The sequence below is a fragment of the Sciurus vulgaris genome (genome assembly GCF_902686455.1).
Source record: "Sciurus vulgaris genome assembly, chromosome: 17".
Classification (NCBI taxonomy): domain Eukaryota; kingdom Metazoa; phylum Chordata; class Mammalia; order Rodentia; family Sciuridae; genus Sciurus; species Sciurus vulgaris.
Window position 1 is genome coordinate 9,858,711 of NC_136478.1, and position 16,753 is coordinate 9,875,463.

A 16,753-nucleotide genomic window follows, 5' to 3' on the forward strand; every position below is an offset into this window, starting at 1 on the left:
GGTCAGCCCAGAGCCAATCTTGCCAATGGTGGTCCAGGGTTCTCATTGGGCTTCCCAGGTGACCAGACTCTAAAGGCCCTCCCTGCCCTGATTAGAACAAAGAACTTTCCCTGCATACTTGTCCTGCTCCCTCCTCAAACTACTTGGTTTCTTGAAACCCAGGAGCCCCCACAGCCTGCCTTAGAAGATGCCAGTCATTTTAACACACACTTTCCATCAGATTCCTTCTAGATTGTACCAGCTAATTCCCAGAGGCTACAAACATTGCATTACCTTCTGCTATGATATATTGGCTTTAATGCTACTTGCAGCCAGCTGTGCAGCTGCTCTGATCTAGTCTATCCTGTGGTTCCAGAATGGCTTCAGATACCCTGGTTCATGACAGAGGCAGGTCTGGAGTTGCAGCAGCTCAGATTTGCCTTTTTTAATGCTACAGTGCACACTTTCTCACTCAGAAGACAGCTGTCTTAGTTAGGCATATGAGGTGTGCTGAGTACTTTGGGGGAGAAAGATCCCTGGTTTTGTACCACTACCACTCTATGATACAACCCCAGTGATATGAATCCACACAGTAATTAAACCAGAAGAGTAGGGATTACCTCCAAGATGCTAGATACTGTCCTAAAAACATCCAGAGGAGTTCAAGTCCTGGGCCTGACTGTCACTATGCTTATTACTGAGACAGAGAGATAAGCTGTGAGTGAGAAAAGCTAGAGCCATATATTAGGACAACGCCAACTGGAGAGTGCTAGGGAGGCAAAGATATGTAGAAGAGTTATGAGCCAGCTTTACCAGTCTTAATTAACCCTGATTTATGAAAAACGGGTTATCTGTAGGAGTGAAATTTTGCAATCTGGCTGATGAATGAATGGGCTTTGTGATGTTACAAATGTGAGCTTTCTCAGTAAAGCATCATTAATAGATTGCTTTAATGCAAAACACATTTTCCCAAAGATACAGAGGCTAAACATGGTGGTTAGGCCTCCAGAAACCTATTTAACCCCAAATACAACAGAAATGTAGTGATGTTCTATCAGAGTTTTCCATTCTATATTCAAGGACTAAGCATACCATGCTCCTGGTTACCTGGCTGCAGTTCTATTTATTAGGGACACACCTCTACTCTGTATTTCCACCCTTGGTTCACTCTTGTTAACTCCCCAGTCACGAAAAGGTATCTTTCCTTCCTCTTCCCTTGGGTCACAAGAAGGTGACTTCCCCCTCCTCTCTTCCTGGAGTTATCTTAGTAATGCAAAAATGGAATCTTCTTCACCCTGCCACACAAACACTCTTTCTGGAGGAAGGGATTAAAAATGATGTGAGTACACTAGTCACAGCAATTAGGCAGACTAAAGAAATTAAAGGGATATGAATAAGAAAAGAGGAACTTAAGCTGTCACTATTTGCGGATGACATGATTCTATATTTAGAGGATCCAAAAACCTCCTCCAGAAAACTTCTAGACCTCAATGAATTCAGCAAAATAGCAGGCTATAAAATCAACACGCATAAATCTAAAGCATTTTTATATGCAAGCGACGGAACAGCTGATAGGGAAATGAGGAAAACAACTCCATTTGCAATAGCCTCAAAAAAAAAAAAAAAATACTTGGGCATCTATCTAACCAAAGAGGTAAAAGATCTCTATGATGAAAACTACAAAACATTGAAGAAAGAAATTAAGGAAGACCTTAGAAGATGGAAAGATCTCCCATGTTCTTGGATAGGCAGAATAAATATTGTCAAAATGGCCATACTACCTAAAGTGCTACACAGATTCAATGCAATTCCAATTAACAGCCCAATGATGTACCTTACAGAAATAGAGCAAGCAATCATGATATTCATCTGGAAGAATAAGAAACCCAGAATAGCTAAAGCAATCCTCAGTGGAAAGAGTGAAGCAGGGGGTAGATACAATACTAGATCTTCAACTCTATTACAAAGCAATAGTAACAAAAACGGCATGGTATTGGTACCAGAATAGACAGGAAGATCAATGGTACAGAATAGAGGACATGGACACAAACCCAAATAAATACAATTTTCTCATGCTAGACAAAGGTGCCACAAATATGCAATGGAGAAAACATCGCCTCTTCAACAAATGGTGCTGGGAAACTGGAAATCCATATGCAACAGAATGAAACTAAACCCCTATCTCTCACCCTGCACAAAACTCAACTCACAATGGATCAAGGACCTTGAAATCAGACCAGAGACCCTGCATCTTATAGAAGAAAAAGTAGGTCCAAATCTTCACCTTGTTGGCTTAGGATCAGACTTCCTTAACAGGACTCCCATAACACAAGAAATAAAAGCAAGAATCAATAACTGGGATAGATTCAAACTAAATAGTTTTCTCTCAGCAAAGGAAACTATCAGCAATGTGAAGAGAGAGCCTACAGAGTGGGAGAATATCTTTGCCACTCATACTTCAGATAGAGCACTAATTTCCAGAATATACAAAGAACTCAAAAAACTCTACACCAAGAATACAAATAACCCAATCAACAAATGGGCTAAGGAAATGAACAGACACTTCATCGAAGAAGATCTACAAGCAATCAACAAACACATGAAAAATGTTCAACATCTCTAGTAATAAGAGAAATGCAAATGAAAACCACCCTAAGATTCCATCTCACCCCAATTAGAATGGCGATTATCAAGAATACAAGCAACAACAGGTGTTGGCGAGGATGTGGGGAGAAAGGTACATTCATACATTGCTGGTGGGGTTGCAAATTAGTGCAGCCACTCTGGAAAACAGTGTGGACATTCCTTAGAAAACTTGGAATGGAACCACCATTTGACCCAGCTATCCCACTCCTTGGCCTATTCCCAGAGGACTTAAAATCAGCATACTACAGAGATACAGCCACATCAATGTTCATAGCTGCTCAATTCACAATAGCCAGATTGTGGAACCAACCTAGATGCCCTTCAATTGATGAGTGGATAAAGAAACTGTGGTGTATATGTATGTATGTATATATATATATATATACATACATACACACACACACACACACACACACACACACACACACACACACTGGAATATTACTGAGCCATAAAGAATAATAATATTATGGCATTTGCAGGCAAATGGATGAAATTGGAGAATATCATGCTAGGTGAGATAAGCCAATCTAAAAAATCCAAAAGACAAATGATCTCACTGATAAGCGAATGATGACATGTAATGGGGGTGGGAGTGGGGCAAGAATGGAGGAAGGAGGGAAAAGAGTGGTGGGAGGGGTGGGGGGGAGGAAAAAAGTAACGGAATGAGTCAAACATCATTACCCTATGTAAATATATGAATATGCAAATGGAATGCTGCTACTCCATCTACAAACTGAAACAACATGTATCCCATTTGTTTACAATTAAAAAAATGATGTGAGTACAAACACAGGAAGAAGTTAGTGTGGTTAAAAAAGAGCTGGGGAAAGTACTTCCAGGAAGGTTGGGAGTATTGAGATGAGGCTAATTTCAGCAGTTAGAGGGGAACGATTAGAAGGAGGGTGAGCTAAATCACAAGGGTGCTTATTTATGGTGGTCACATTTCAAGGAGAAGTCCTTAGTGGTGACTACCAATGTTTTGCCACATCTCAAAAAAAAGTCAGGGCATTTCTGTTGATGAATACTTTTCTACTTATGTTCAGTGGTTTCATATAAGAACTATTTTATTATCTCTCACAGTTGTACCGGTTGGTAGGACTCAGTGGGGCAGTTCTGCTAAAGATCTTGCTTAGGATGTCGCATGTAGTTGTGGTCACGTGGCAACTGAAGCTAGATTCATCTGGAGAGTTGATTGAGATGCCAGGATGGCTAACCTCACCAGGTGGGTTCAAATATCTCCTTTTCTGCCATGTTTGTGGTGTTCTTCTTGACTGCCGTGCACAGCAGTACGGTTCATTTTTGTTATCTGTGGTACCGAGACTCAGTTTCCTCAAGTCGGCCAAGTCTGTGCAGGCTTGGTCTGTTTCCCAGCTTCCAAAATGTGGTTGCTTTAATTTCCTCACATAGTGCTTTTTTTCCTTCTTCTTGGTACCAGGGATTGAACTCAGGGCCATTCAACCACTGAACACATCCCCAGCCCTTTTTTTATATTTTACATTTTTTTGGAGATAGGGTCTCACTAAGTTGCTGAGGCTGGCTTTGATCTCGCCATCCTCCTGCCTCAGCCTCCAGAGCTGCTGGGATTGCAGGTGTGCACCACCCCGCAACACCTTACCTAGTACTCTTAGTTCTTGTCTTTCAATGTCTAAAACTATCTTTACTCTCATTTTAATGGAATTTGGGAAGGGACTTAAGTCTTTCTGTGTGTTCAATCTATCATCTTTACCAACTTTTGAAAATTTTTTATTTAACATTTTAATCTACATTTTTCTGTTAACCATTATATTATATCATATTTTCTAATGGATGAATCTTAGATACATTATTTAAACATCATATGGGCTTATCCTACATGAAAAAGCAAAAAAGATTTCCAAGGATCTTAAACACATTTTCAAAATCCATGTGGAAATTTGAAAATGATGATTATTCTTAACTTCTCTGAGTTCACAACTGTATTACAAATAAGTTAAAATCATGAATCAGGATTTGATTGGAAATGAAAAGATCACTGTGAAATATTAAAATTATAGTTGTCAAGTAAAATATCAAATTAAATCTCAAATGCAATTTTTAATCCTAACAGTTAAAGCTGAATTACAAATATGGGTTCATTTTGTGAATCATGTTTCTCAATGACAGCCTCAGTTCTCTGCATATTTCCAAGCGTTAAATTCTTGGATAAACTGTTTTCGTTGGGCAAATTAAACTAATCATTCTTGAGGAAGTGTACAAAGAAACTTGAAACGTATTTTCCAATTTTCTCTCTCCTTGCTCTGGACACTGCCAGTAAGATATTCATTTGGAGAGAACCTTTGCAATGTTATTTCCTCTTGATGAAAATCAAAGATGCAGGAGACAGTTGAAAGCGGGACCAGGATGCATCTTGAGATGGCCAGACTGCTGAGAAAAATAGCTTATTGCTTTTTAAATTGCCTTATATTTCCTCCAAATTCTTAAAACGGGCCCTAGAGAATGATCCATCCTCTGTCTTTCAAAACTGGCCACTTTAAGAAATGCTGATTTAGTTTTTTAGTAAAAGTTTCAACAGTTGGGGAAGATGATCTAAGATTTGGGTCTTATTGTTGATAGGGATCCCGGAGAACAGGTCTGGCTGGCTTTTTAATTTTGATGGCCAGAGCTCTAAAAGGGGACAGGACAAGCCATGCAGAGTTGATCATTCTCTTAACTTTCTGGGTTCAATTCATTTGGTTTTTTTTGTTTTTTCTGGACACTTCTCTACTTTTAGTGTTCTCATTTATTCTTTTCATTTTATTGGGTCAATTTTCCTCTCCAGTCCAATTTTATCTAATGCAATTGAGTTAACTAAGTATTTATGGTGTCGACCTGACCTCGCTTCTCTTCACAGGGAAAAATCAGATGAGAGCTCACGCTGGTCCCAAGTGTTCAAATGCACTGAATCTGTGCTTCTTCTCTCCTGTTGAGCTAAAGACGCCACCTGTTTACCCATCCAGGACCAATCCTTCTCCTGTGCTGGGACCCCCTCCCCCCAGGAAGAGGCACTTCATCCTTTTGCTACCCCGCCCCTGCCTACACATTTACCCCTGGCACTCGGTTAGATCCTTCCCATCAACTTTTACATGTAGTCAGATTTTTCAGGTGAAAAGAAAAGAACACAAACCAGAAATATTCTTCATCAATTCTCCTCTCTTGCCAGAGCTTGACCCTATTTGAATGCACTCGATGGGGTAGTCTGAATTCTCAACCCGGTCCAACATGTCTGCTATGTCCCTCCTTTGCCAAAACACCCTCTCTGAGGCTCCCAACTCTGTCAGTGCCTGGAGCCCAGTGGGTCTTTTCTGTTCCATTTTATTCAACTTCTCAGCAGCATTTCACACTGACACCTACTGTGTCTTGCCTAGGTTGCCTCTTGCCATTCTCCCCCTATAACTTCGTGTGCACACTCATATCCTTGAATACATCTCCAAATATTCCTTGTGGCTCTTACCAGGCTCCCTATTATTCTTGCTCTGTCTACTCAGTGGTCTTTTTCAAGCTATGGCTTTATCAATTGCATAGAGCTCAAACCCTTACCCTGCTTTCTGTGCATGTCAGATCGACATGCCCCACAGACCCGTCATCTCCTGGGAAAAAAATCAGCTACTCACATGGAACTTCTCCTCTTCACTGATTAAGTGACGTTCACTCTTTTCAGTAAAAGCCCATTTAGTAAAAGCCTTGTCCCGCTACCCAGCTACATAAACTTAAGGTCCTAGGAGTTGTCTTCCATGCCTCCTTCGCCTGTGCCCTACCATCCAAGCACTGGTTGCTCCAGTATCTCTAGAAAATGCACGCTCTTCTTCCCAGCTCTGCCATCACCTGCTCCCCACTCCCCTTTCCTTTCCACCTTGCTCGGTAAACTTCATCCCTTTTGCCAGGATGACAGCCAAGGTCTTTTACCTGCTTGCCCACATCAACTCCAACCTCTCGTCCACTCCCAATTCTTACATTAAAATCATCTTTTGAAACACAAATTTTGATCCTTTTCATTTCTGTAAGTAAGAGGGTTCCCGAGGGCTCCATTTTTCACTGAATAAAGGTGACATCCCTACCTTTGCACGGAAGCTCCGCACTCCCTGATCCAACTCCACATCAAGCATCCATTTTGCTTTCTGCTTCAGCTGCATTGCATTTTTAAGTCCTTCAAACGTGCCCCACTCATCATTCCAAGGATTATCTGCATGTGTTTTTCCTTGTCATTATTCTTGCCTGGTTAAATCCCTCCCTTCTGATAGAGAGCAGGTCTATCTTTATTTCATGGGAAACACCTTTCCTTAATCTCTGATTTGGTAAATGTGCAGCTGATGCAGGAGTGTACCTCCAAAATCACCTTTACCCACAGAAAGTCTGTAACTTCCAGTTGCTGGGAATGTTGGTTGTAATGGCTCCCAGCTGCACCCCTCTTTGAGCCTTGCCCTTAACGTCAAGATTATACCCCATCCACAGGGCACGGAAGTGCGCATCTGTAATCCCAATGGCTTGGGAGGCTGAGGCAGGAGGATTGCAAGTTCAGAGCCAGCCTCAGCAACTTAGTGACACCCTGTCTCAAAAAAATAAAAAAAAATAAATAAAAAAGGTATGAATCAGTGAGAAAGCACTGGGTTCAATCCCTTGTACAATAATAATAATAATAATAATGATCCCCTGTTCCATTCATGATAGGGGTCAGTGGAGGAGGGGAGAATATAAACCCTGGCTTCCTTCCCTCAATTTGGGACAGCTTCAGAGGATCAGCCTAGCTCCAGGGCTGCCCAGCTCTTCGGCTAGGGCCCCTACTGGGGCTGCAGGGCTGTTCAACGCCCCCACCCCCACCACACACAACCCTGCCTCTCGTGGTCCCCGTCACGCGTGTTCAAGAGCATTCTCCAATGCACCTCCCGTGTGTGCGTGTATCGTGGTGCCCACAGAAGGCTCAGTGCTGCTCCTTCCCAGTATCTGTCAGGATCCACACTGATGGTGCAGACTGCCAGTCTCTGACTTTTGGTCATGGCATGTTATGGCCTTGCATGGGGAACTTGTGTTGTCTGTCTCAGTTTCCTTAAGGACTTCATTGTGAGAATCTAACTGCTCAGGACAGTGTCTTAGTCGGTTGAGGCTGCAGTAACAAATTAATAGACTGGGTGGATTGAATGATAGACATTTATTTCTCAAGAACTTGGAAGCTGGAATTCTGAGACCAGAGTGCCAGTGGGGTTGTGTTTTTGGTAAGGAACCTCTTCCTGGTTGTGCCCTCACTTGACCTTCCCATGCATGCACCAAGAGGGAATGATATCACATATTTCCTCCTCTTTATAAACATTATAATTGCAGGAGGCTCAGCCCTCCTGACCTCATTCAACCCTAATTACCTTCCAGAGACCCCCCCACCATGTTGGGGGTTGCTTTTTCAAGATGTGAACTTGAGGGGGCACAAATATTCAGTCTACAGAAAATAGTAACTGGTGCATAGTAGATTTTCAATGATAACAATTATTACTATTAACACTATAATTCCAGAGGAGGAAGTTTTGTTGCCTTTATCTAGGAACAATCTAAAATATAGATCCTATTAGCAGGTACAACCTTAAACCAAAACTTCACAAACGTGTTACCAGAAATACACTGATTCCATAGGATCATACACAAATGAAAGATTCTTTGTTTAAATGAGAAAAGCTTATAAATCTCACCCTTGGAGCCTTGGGGCCTAAATTCTCCTGAAAAAGGTCAGAAAAATAATTTGCTTCATCTTTTGTCACTGATGGTCCAATATTCAGACCATGGAGACACTTCCTGAGGCAACATCTGTCTGTCTTGTGCAGATCAACTAGAAATAGCTCTGAAGCGGCCATTCTGTAGAAGCAGGCAGGGTTGATTTGATTGTAGGGCAGGGTGGGACAAAGGGACTGGAACAGGCTAATTTTGCTTTCGTGACCTGGTCTGCCAACCCTGGAGACCTCGTAACCTACCCCAGTGTGACCGTACAGGCTACCAACAGAAAGTCTGTGTCCAAGATTAAAGAGTAGCCCAAAGCACAACAAATTATTGGGTGGATGTCTGGTCTTCCAAAGGCACAGATTGCCCAGGATGTCCTTTTTTCAACGTCAGCAAAGCTTCCAACAGAGCGCTTTTTATGTCCTGCTGCTTGGGCTGCATGCGGTGCCATTCTTGGCTCCTTATCGCTATTTCCTGATAAGAGTGACTGACTGAGACGCTCCAGGGAACCCCACCCCAGCTGAGAAGACTCCGTGATTAAACAATTACTTTTTTTTTAAACTCTACTGACTTACACACACCCCACACTTTCTCTTGGATAAGCAAGTCTTTCCCACAGAATAAGACAATGACCAGTAATTCTTTTGTGTGTGTATGGATAATTGAAATAAAGTGGAAGGAAAGGAGAGAAAGGCAAAGAAGTACTAAAATATAATGTGTGGATGGGCAAATTACAAGGAAGCTTCCGTTTCCCCAAAATGTTTGAGCAAAGGTGTGTGTGAATCATGGAGTGAATGTTGGTGTCCCCACCAGATCCATATGTGAAGGCAGGGAGAAGTGAGGCCTTCGGGATTTCATCAGGTCCCAAGTGTGGGGCCCGCATGGACATGGTTAACGCCCTCATAACCAGAGCTCCCCTCCCATGTGAGACTTCAAGGAGATGTGAGCGAACCAGGAAGCAGGTTATCACCAGACATTGGATTGGCGGGCACCTTGACATTTCTTCAGTCTCCTGGAGTATGAGAAGTTAATGTTCGTTTGAGCCACCTGGTTTATGGTTCTTTATCACAGCAGCCCGAACGAAGACAAAAGTATTTCCATCTGTCTACGTCTCTGTTTCCATCTACGTCTATCTGTAGCTCCATCTTTATCTCCAATCTCTTTGGTGCCAGGCATGATATTATTATATTGTTGGCACGGCGAGTTCAGGCTCAGATCTCTTCCTGCTTTTCATGGGAAAGTCCAGCAGGCATGAATTCTTGTTTTTTTTTTTTTTTTTTTTTTTTTTTTGGTACCAAGGATTGAACCCAGGGGTGCTTTACTACTGAGTGACATCCCCAGCCCTTTTTAATTTTTGATAGAGTCTCACTAAGGTGCTGAGGCTGGCCTCAAACTCACGATTCCCCTGTCTCAGCAGGCCGAGTTGCTAAGATTACAGGGGCGGGCATGCACCACACGTCTGTCTTGGTTAGTCTTGATGGCATTTTGTGTCTAAATAGATCATCAGAGATTGTGGACCTGAGACTGGAAATTTTCAACTGTATCAACTACTTTTGGAAACTTGGCCCTTTGCTACAGTCCCATGACCGGGTTCTCTCCTTAGCATACAGAGTGATACCCTAATGAGCTTTTGGAGAGGGAAGGAATTCAAGTCTATGAGATTCCTTTTCTGATCATAGGGAACACGTATGCAAATCAGTTTTGGCGTTAGAGAGGGGCAAATGCATGCCGGGCTGGTGCCATGCCTGGGGCTGAAAGAAGATTCTCTTGGTTCCTCTCCTGGAGTGAGGGAAAGAGGCGTGTTCAGTAGGAGCCGCAGCTCCCGTGGGCCAGCGAGCTTTCCAATTTAGTTTAAAAGCTGGGCTCTTCCCAGAAGAGCTGTCAAACCTATTCCATCCATCCATCCATCCACTCATTCATTCATTCTTTAAACCTATGTGGATTGAGGTCAAAAGCAAATAAAAATAAATTTTGTTTGCCGCTTTTAGTTATAAAAGACTGATTTTCCACATTTCCCCCTCAGTGCTGGGTAATCAAGAATGGACAGCTGATGAAGCATGCTAACGACTGCAAGTTCCCTGAAAAGAGATCTGGGAATATTCTTTCGAAGATATTTGTCTCTGGGTGACATATCACCTGCCTACTGACTTCGGGAAGTGACTTAAAGCTTTTGCATGAGAGATGGTAGTAAAAATAATGGTTTTGGAAATACCAACCACTGCTAAATGGTAATACAAGCATGGAACTAGTGCACAACTTGAAGTTGGAGAGAAAGGCAGGGATTTAAGATGAAAAAAAAAAAATAGAGTAAAAGACAAGTCATTCTGGAAAATTCTTCAACTTCCCCTGATCATCACCGACATATTTCTAATTACAGCAAGAATAATTGAACTTTCCAAGACTTACTGGCACCTCTAAGGGCTAAAGTGACTGTATGGAGGGGTTGTATGGAGGTTTCCTTCCATGTTAAGTCAGCTTGTAGATTCATCAGGACTCTGGGTGACCATCTTCATTCCTAGCCGGTACTGACTTCTCTATTTAAAAGAAGAGTTCTCAAAGAGTGTTCTCTCTTGTTTTTTTTGTTTTTTTTTAAATGACTTTGTTTTTTTTATTTTTTAATTATATTTTATTTTTACCAACTGCATTTTGATTCATTGAACACAAATGGTGTATGTCTTTTTGTTTCTATGGTTGTGCACGATGCAGATTCATACCATTGAGAACATGGGCATAAGCATATACCTATATGCACGTATATGCATTTTGTGTGTTTAGTAAAAACCCCAGACAGCCTCATTTATATTGAATCAAAGGCCTGCTGAAATAAGCCCTTGGAAAAACTTTCCATCTTAAGAATATATTCTTGTCTTTTATATCTGGTTAATTATGAACAAAAACACAGCAAAAACATAGCAGCATAAATAGAGTAAAGAGAAGGGAAATAAACCATAAAGAATTAAAAGGAGAAGAAAAAGAGGCAAGATAAAGGACGGTTTTGAAAGCAATGTTATTTTTTATTATTTGGTGCAGAAAACTGTGAAGCACATAAAACAATCTATAGGAAGTGGGAAAGATTTCTTCTCATTACTGGCCTTGAGGCAATTTTTTAAGCTGCCATAAACTGACAAACAGACATGATGGATATCATTATAAAATACACTGAGTTGGAAAATGGAGCACAGGGTGAAATGGTCCACATCAAAGGTAGAAAAGAAAAAGTCCCACCGAGTTCTCGATAGGGCGAACAGCCCTAAGACTGTTAAAGAGCAATACCACGGAATTAGCCCTCACCTCGCATTGTTGTTTCTGGAAGATCACATGATCTGTTCTTTAGTACTTATATCGAGTGATTCCAAAGTTCATATCAAGACTTACCAAGTGAAATTAAGGCCAGCAGTCCTAGACTTGTATTTTAGTAGTCATCTGCGATGATGACTCTCTTCCATATTTAAATAAAGCATTTTAAGGGCAAAAATGTTACTGCAGATGTTCCCAGGGTCTCATGCACTTGTAGTGGGAGTGGGGTGTGTGTACGCTAGTTCTTTCAGGCTGCAGGGACCACTATGTTTGTTCTAATGCCAAATTATTTCAAAACAAACAAACAAACAAAAAACAGAAGAAGGAGCCATTCCTCTGATACCTCTATGCTGTTCGGCAGCCTCATGGTGGTCAGTCAAGAGCCAGTCCTGCAGAAGTCACCCCTCAGTTCCTGGTACACAGCCGGTTGGCCACTGAGGATGACAGAGAGCTGTTACTGCCAAAGTGTAATGTGATACGGAGACATACCTCTCTTCTATCCCAGCCCTGCCCTGGGCTAGGCTGTGTGTCCTCTGGCCAAATCGGTGAAGTTATTGGTACTTATTACACATTCTTATTCTTAAAATAGGAATCACAAAGCCTGCCCCACATGATTATTCCAAGTGTGGAATAAAATAAATGATCAGGTCACAATGAATTGTTACCATATCTGTATCTATTGACTGTATTTCTTAGGCTGCCCTGGTCAGGGGTTGCGCACAGTAGGTGATGAGACATGGTTTCCTACAAAAGGGTCAATAGGCAGAGCTCTAAGCTGGAATCGCTTCCTTGCCAGCCCTTCCCTCCTGTGTGTGATCCTACCCTGCTCACCTCAGAGGCTGCATTTTTCTCTAGCCAATGGAAAGAGAAGGAAAGAGCTGCATATGGGGGTGTCTTCCCTTGATGTCCCACAGGGATTCTTGCTTCGTTGGAACATCAGAGTCTCCATCTCCTTGAAATTCTCAGTAAGGCCTGATAATGGTCATGAACTCTCTGTCTTGGTTTCCACTAATTTTAATGGGACCAGTAATGCTTACCCTATCTCTCTGAGTTCTCTCCTGCTAGAAACAGTACTCCATGCAGACAAGTTATGTTTTACCTACACAGATATTAAAAGCTCCATTCAGAAAACATAGTACAGATACCAAGTTTTAAGAAAACATATTTTTATGAATGGCCTGATCACATTCCCTCCCCTCCTTTAACTATTTCCATCCTATTTTAAACTTCGAAGTGCTTCTTTCTGGTTTCCCATTTGGTGAGACTGGGAAACATGTCCTTCTCATCTTGCATTGGCTTAGTGCCCTACAAAAATACCTCCCTCACAGTTGGGCTCATGAATTCTTGGCCAATTGAATATATCCATCGAAATGTTTTCTGTGGAAATGTTAAATACCTCCTCCTGCTCCCAGGAAGCCTGCTCTTGGGGAGGTTGTTTAGAGGGTATTTTAATAGGGGCCAAGGTACTGACAGCTGTTGAATCATGGAATTTTTTGAGCTACAGGAAAATTTGAATACCAAGAGTTCTGCACTGTAAGTTTTCAAATGACTAATTGAAGACCCAGTGAAAGGAGTGAGTCATTCCATTATCCAACCAGAAAGTGATGGGGTTGAGCCTGGAGATTAGCTGTCTCCACCATCAGCATAGCCATTTCTGATTCTCTCAGAAGCGTTTAGAGACTTGACAACCTGGGAGATAGCTCTTGTGCATGTCTAAAGCACAGCATAAATTGTGAAAATTGTGGCATTTGCTATGTGAGATATTTCACTATTTCATTGAAAATATTTATAAATAGAATATTACATTTTCAATCCTTTTAAATTTGTAAATATTAAACCTGATTTCCTTAGCCCCCCTCCCCTTTTTTTTTAACTGAAAAATACAGACTAGAATGCAGTTGCAACAGATGTTCAATTTAAAGCCAGTACACATCATTTGGAAAATTGTATAAATAAGTCCAATTTGAATCCCACAAACCTGGTGGGAAAATCTGTCTCTGTGCATGAGGACACCAGAGCTGTATTTCCTGAGCTCTTGAACAGGACTCGGTGGAGAGAAATATGTGTTGGTCAGGGTTTCGGGAAAAGACAGAGTTGCTCCATAATTTAAAAATGATTTTCACAAGTTTCCCAAACCGTGGATGCACTTGGAATTCATCCTGCTGCATTATTTGAGGTATGGGTGCAATTTAAGATTTTTCTGCAGTAGTCCTCCGGGTTACTGAGAGTGTTTATTTACTAACCCATCCTTTCCCTAGATTCCACATACTAGCTTTATCACAGAGCACAACCATTGGATTTTAATCAAGAGAGGGGCATGATCTATTCTTTCATTTATTTATGTCTGAAGTTGAGCTTTTGTTTTTATTATCATTCTACCCACAGAAAATTTACTATTCGAGATCCAGCTCTGCAAAGTGTCCGTCCATATTATTTGTAGGCTGTAAAAGGCCAGGCTGACTTGCATTCTGAACAATCTTACACAGGCGGTAAACATTTACAATGAAAATCAAATGCTTTTCCCAAGAGAGGAACAGAGGATGCCGTTCCCATAGCTTTAGAGGTAAACCAGAAATACTCCATGTCGGGTGTATTTCTAATACTCAGCATTCCCTCCGATTCAGCAGCTCGGGTGTGCAGAGGATCCTTCACTGCTCGAGTTGTGGTGTAGCAGAGCAGCCAGGGGCTCTGGTTCACACCAGATGCCGGGGGTTGGAATTCTCGCGTGCTCAGAAGGCGGCTAACTCTCTCTCTGCCTCAGTTTCTACAACACTGAAGTAGAGATGAAAACAGCAGCCTTTGAAGGCAGCTTTGGTGAAGAACTGACTTATACCATGTTATGCTTTAAGAAGATCTGAGGTGTCCCCCAAAAGCTCAGGTGCAAGAAAATTTAGAGGTGAAGTGATTGGGTCATGAGAGTCTTAACCCAATCAGTGAATTAATATCCTGATAGTGATTAACTGAGTGTTAACTAAGGGTGGCTGGAGGAGGTCATTGGGGGCATGTCTGAGGGGAATATATTTTGTCCCTGGAGAGCAGACTCTCTCTCTCTCTCTCTCCTTCCTGATGCCATGTTCCCAGCTGCTTTCTTCCACTAAACTCTTCCACCATGATGTTCTTCCTTGCCATAGGCCTCGAAGAATGGAGTCAGCAGTCTGTGGACTGAAACCTCTAAGACTGTGAGCTTCAAATAAACTTCTCTAAAATTGTTCTTGTTAGGTCTTCTGGTCACAGTGGCCCAAAAAAAAAAAAAAAAAAAAAGCTGACTAAAACATACCATGAAGCCAAGCTCTTGGCCCAACAAAGGGAACGAGCCCTTCTGACTTCCTGTGTGATGTAGGGTCTGCCAAGCAGCTGTGGGACTTCAATGCCTCTGGCGTCACGCAGACCTGGGTCTAAAAGACGAGCTCCTTGTCTAAGGCATGAAACTGTCTGTTTCCTTGTTTGTAAAATGGCTCCAGGATCAGCCACTCCCTTGAGGTGACGTCCTAGGAACCAGGTCAGAGGAAGCAGATACAGAACCCACCCCAGTAGCTGGCGAGTAGCAGGCAACCACACTGCGAATTCTCCTCCTTCTGCTCTCCAACGGGCCCTGCTCATGGAGCCTGCAGGCTTGACCCCTCTTCTGCTCTCTGCAGGGGTGCCTGTGGCTTCTCCTGCTCTGGGCTGGCTCACCAAACGTGGCGCTGCCCCTCCCTCCTCCCAGCAGCCTGAGGCTTCCTCCACCATTGCCACCACCACTGGCCTTCGTCAATGCCCTCGCCTTGTGTCCATCGACGGGGCTGCGCTCTCTGGACCCCAGGGTGTTGGGGCTGGGTAGCAGGTCCCTCCTGGAGGCCTGATTATTTCTTGTAGTAATGTTAGTTTCTCTTTCAGAGACCACATGGCACTTGCCAAATTAAGTTATTGCCACAATACAGGATAGAGGTCTCTGGAGACCAAGTTTATTCTATTTTACTGGCATTGAAATGACAAATAATAGGTCCGGTATGTAACCCAGAGCTGCAGAGCTGATTATTGTTTAATAATAACAACTAACATTTCTCTAGCCGACTGTCATGCTACACACTCAGCACCTGGCCCAATTTTTTTTTTAAATTGAATATTAAAATAAGCGGGTGATAGAGACACTATGGTCTTGCCTGCTTTTACAAAGGGAGCCCCATGTGAAGCCTGCAGAGGTTAAACAACAATTAAAGATGATACAGACAGAAAGTGACCAAGTCAGGCTTCAAAACCCCTGTCACACACAAAGGTTGGGACAATGATGATGTCTAGTTTCTAATTCTCAATCTACTATGTGAGGATCACATGTGCCTCCTGGTGGGTCTTCCTTACTGTTCCCAGAGCAGGTGGGTCTGGGCTTGGCTGGGCAGTGGCTGCCCTGGGTGATGCAGGCAGGAATATGCCACAGGCAGAGTGTCTGGAGGGCCTCTGGGGAGCCCTGGATGGCTGCCTGGTGGAGATGGCTTGAGGGCACCCTGCAGTCTTCCTTCCTTAGGTCAACTCCTCTGGGAGCATGGAAGGACATCAGGTCTCCAGAATATCATGAGGTCAGTTCCCTCTGCAGAGGTCTGTGTTCATGTGCTCCAGGGAAGTCAGGATTCTGAGATGCTTGGGAACCCGGCTTTCCTTTGAGCCTAACGTTATCTGAAGAAAACGCACCTAATGGTACAGGTCAGGATGTGTAAGGGCCCCTGGGTGCTCTTCTCCTTCAGTGTTGCAGCTTCCACAGGTTGCTCTTGGGCAGATGACCCTGGTTGACTACCCCCAGGGATGGATGAGACTTTCTGAAGTCATTTCCACCTGAAGAGCACATTGAAGGACTAGAACAACCTACTACTACTTTACACGGCATGGGTCCAATGGCAGGGCATTCTGTGTGGGCTCCTGCTGGCCAGGACAGGAGGTGGAGAAGTCCGAGCTGAGAAGACATTACATGGGGCCACCTGGGGATGGTTCTCACACCCCAACTTAGCAAACAAACTATTTCTCCTCTTTCCCAGGGATTTTTCCATTCATCTTTCATTTTCTCTTCTGAATGTTTTCAATGACTTCTAAATTAGAGAGAGACTAAGTGGTGACATTTGCCAAAGGCTGGGACAGTCTTCTA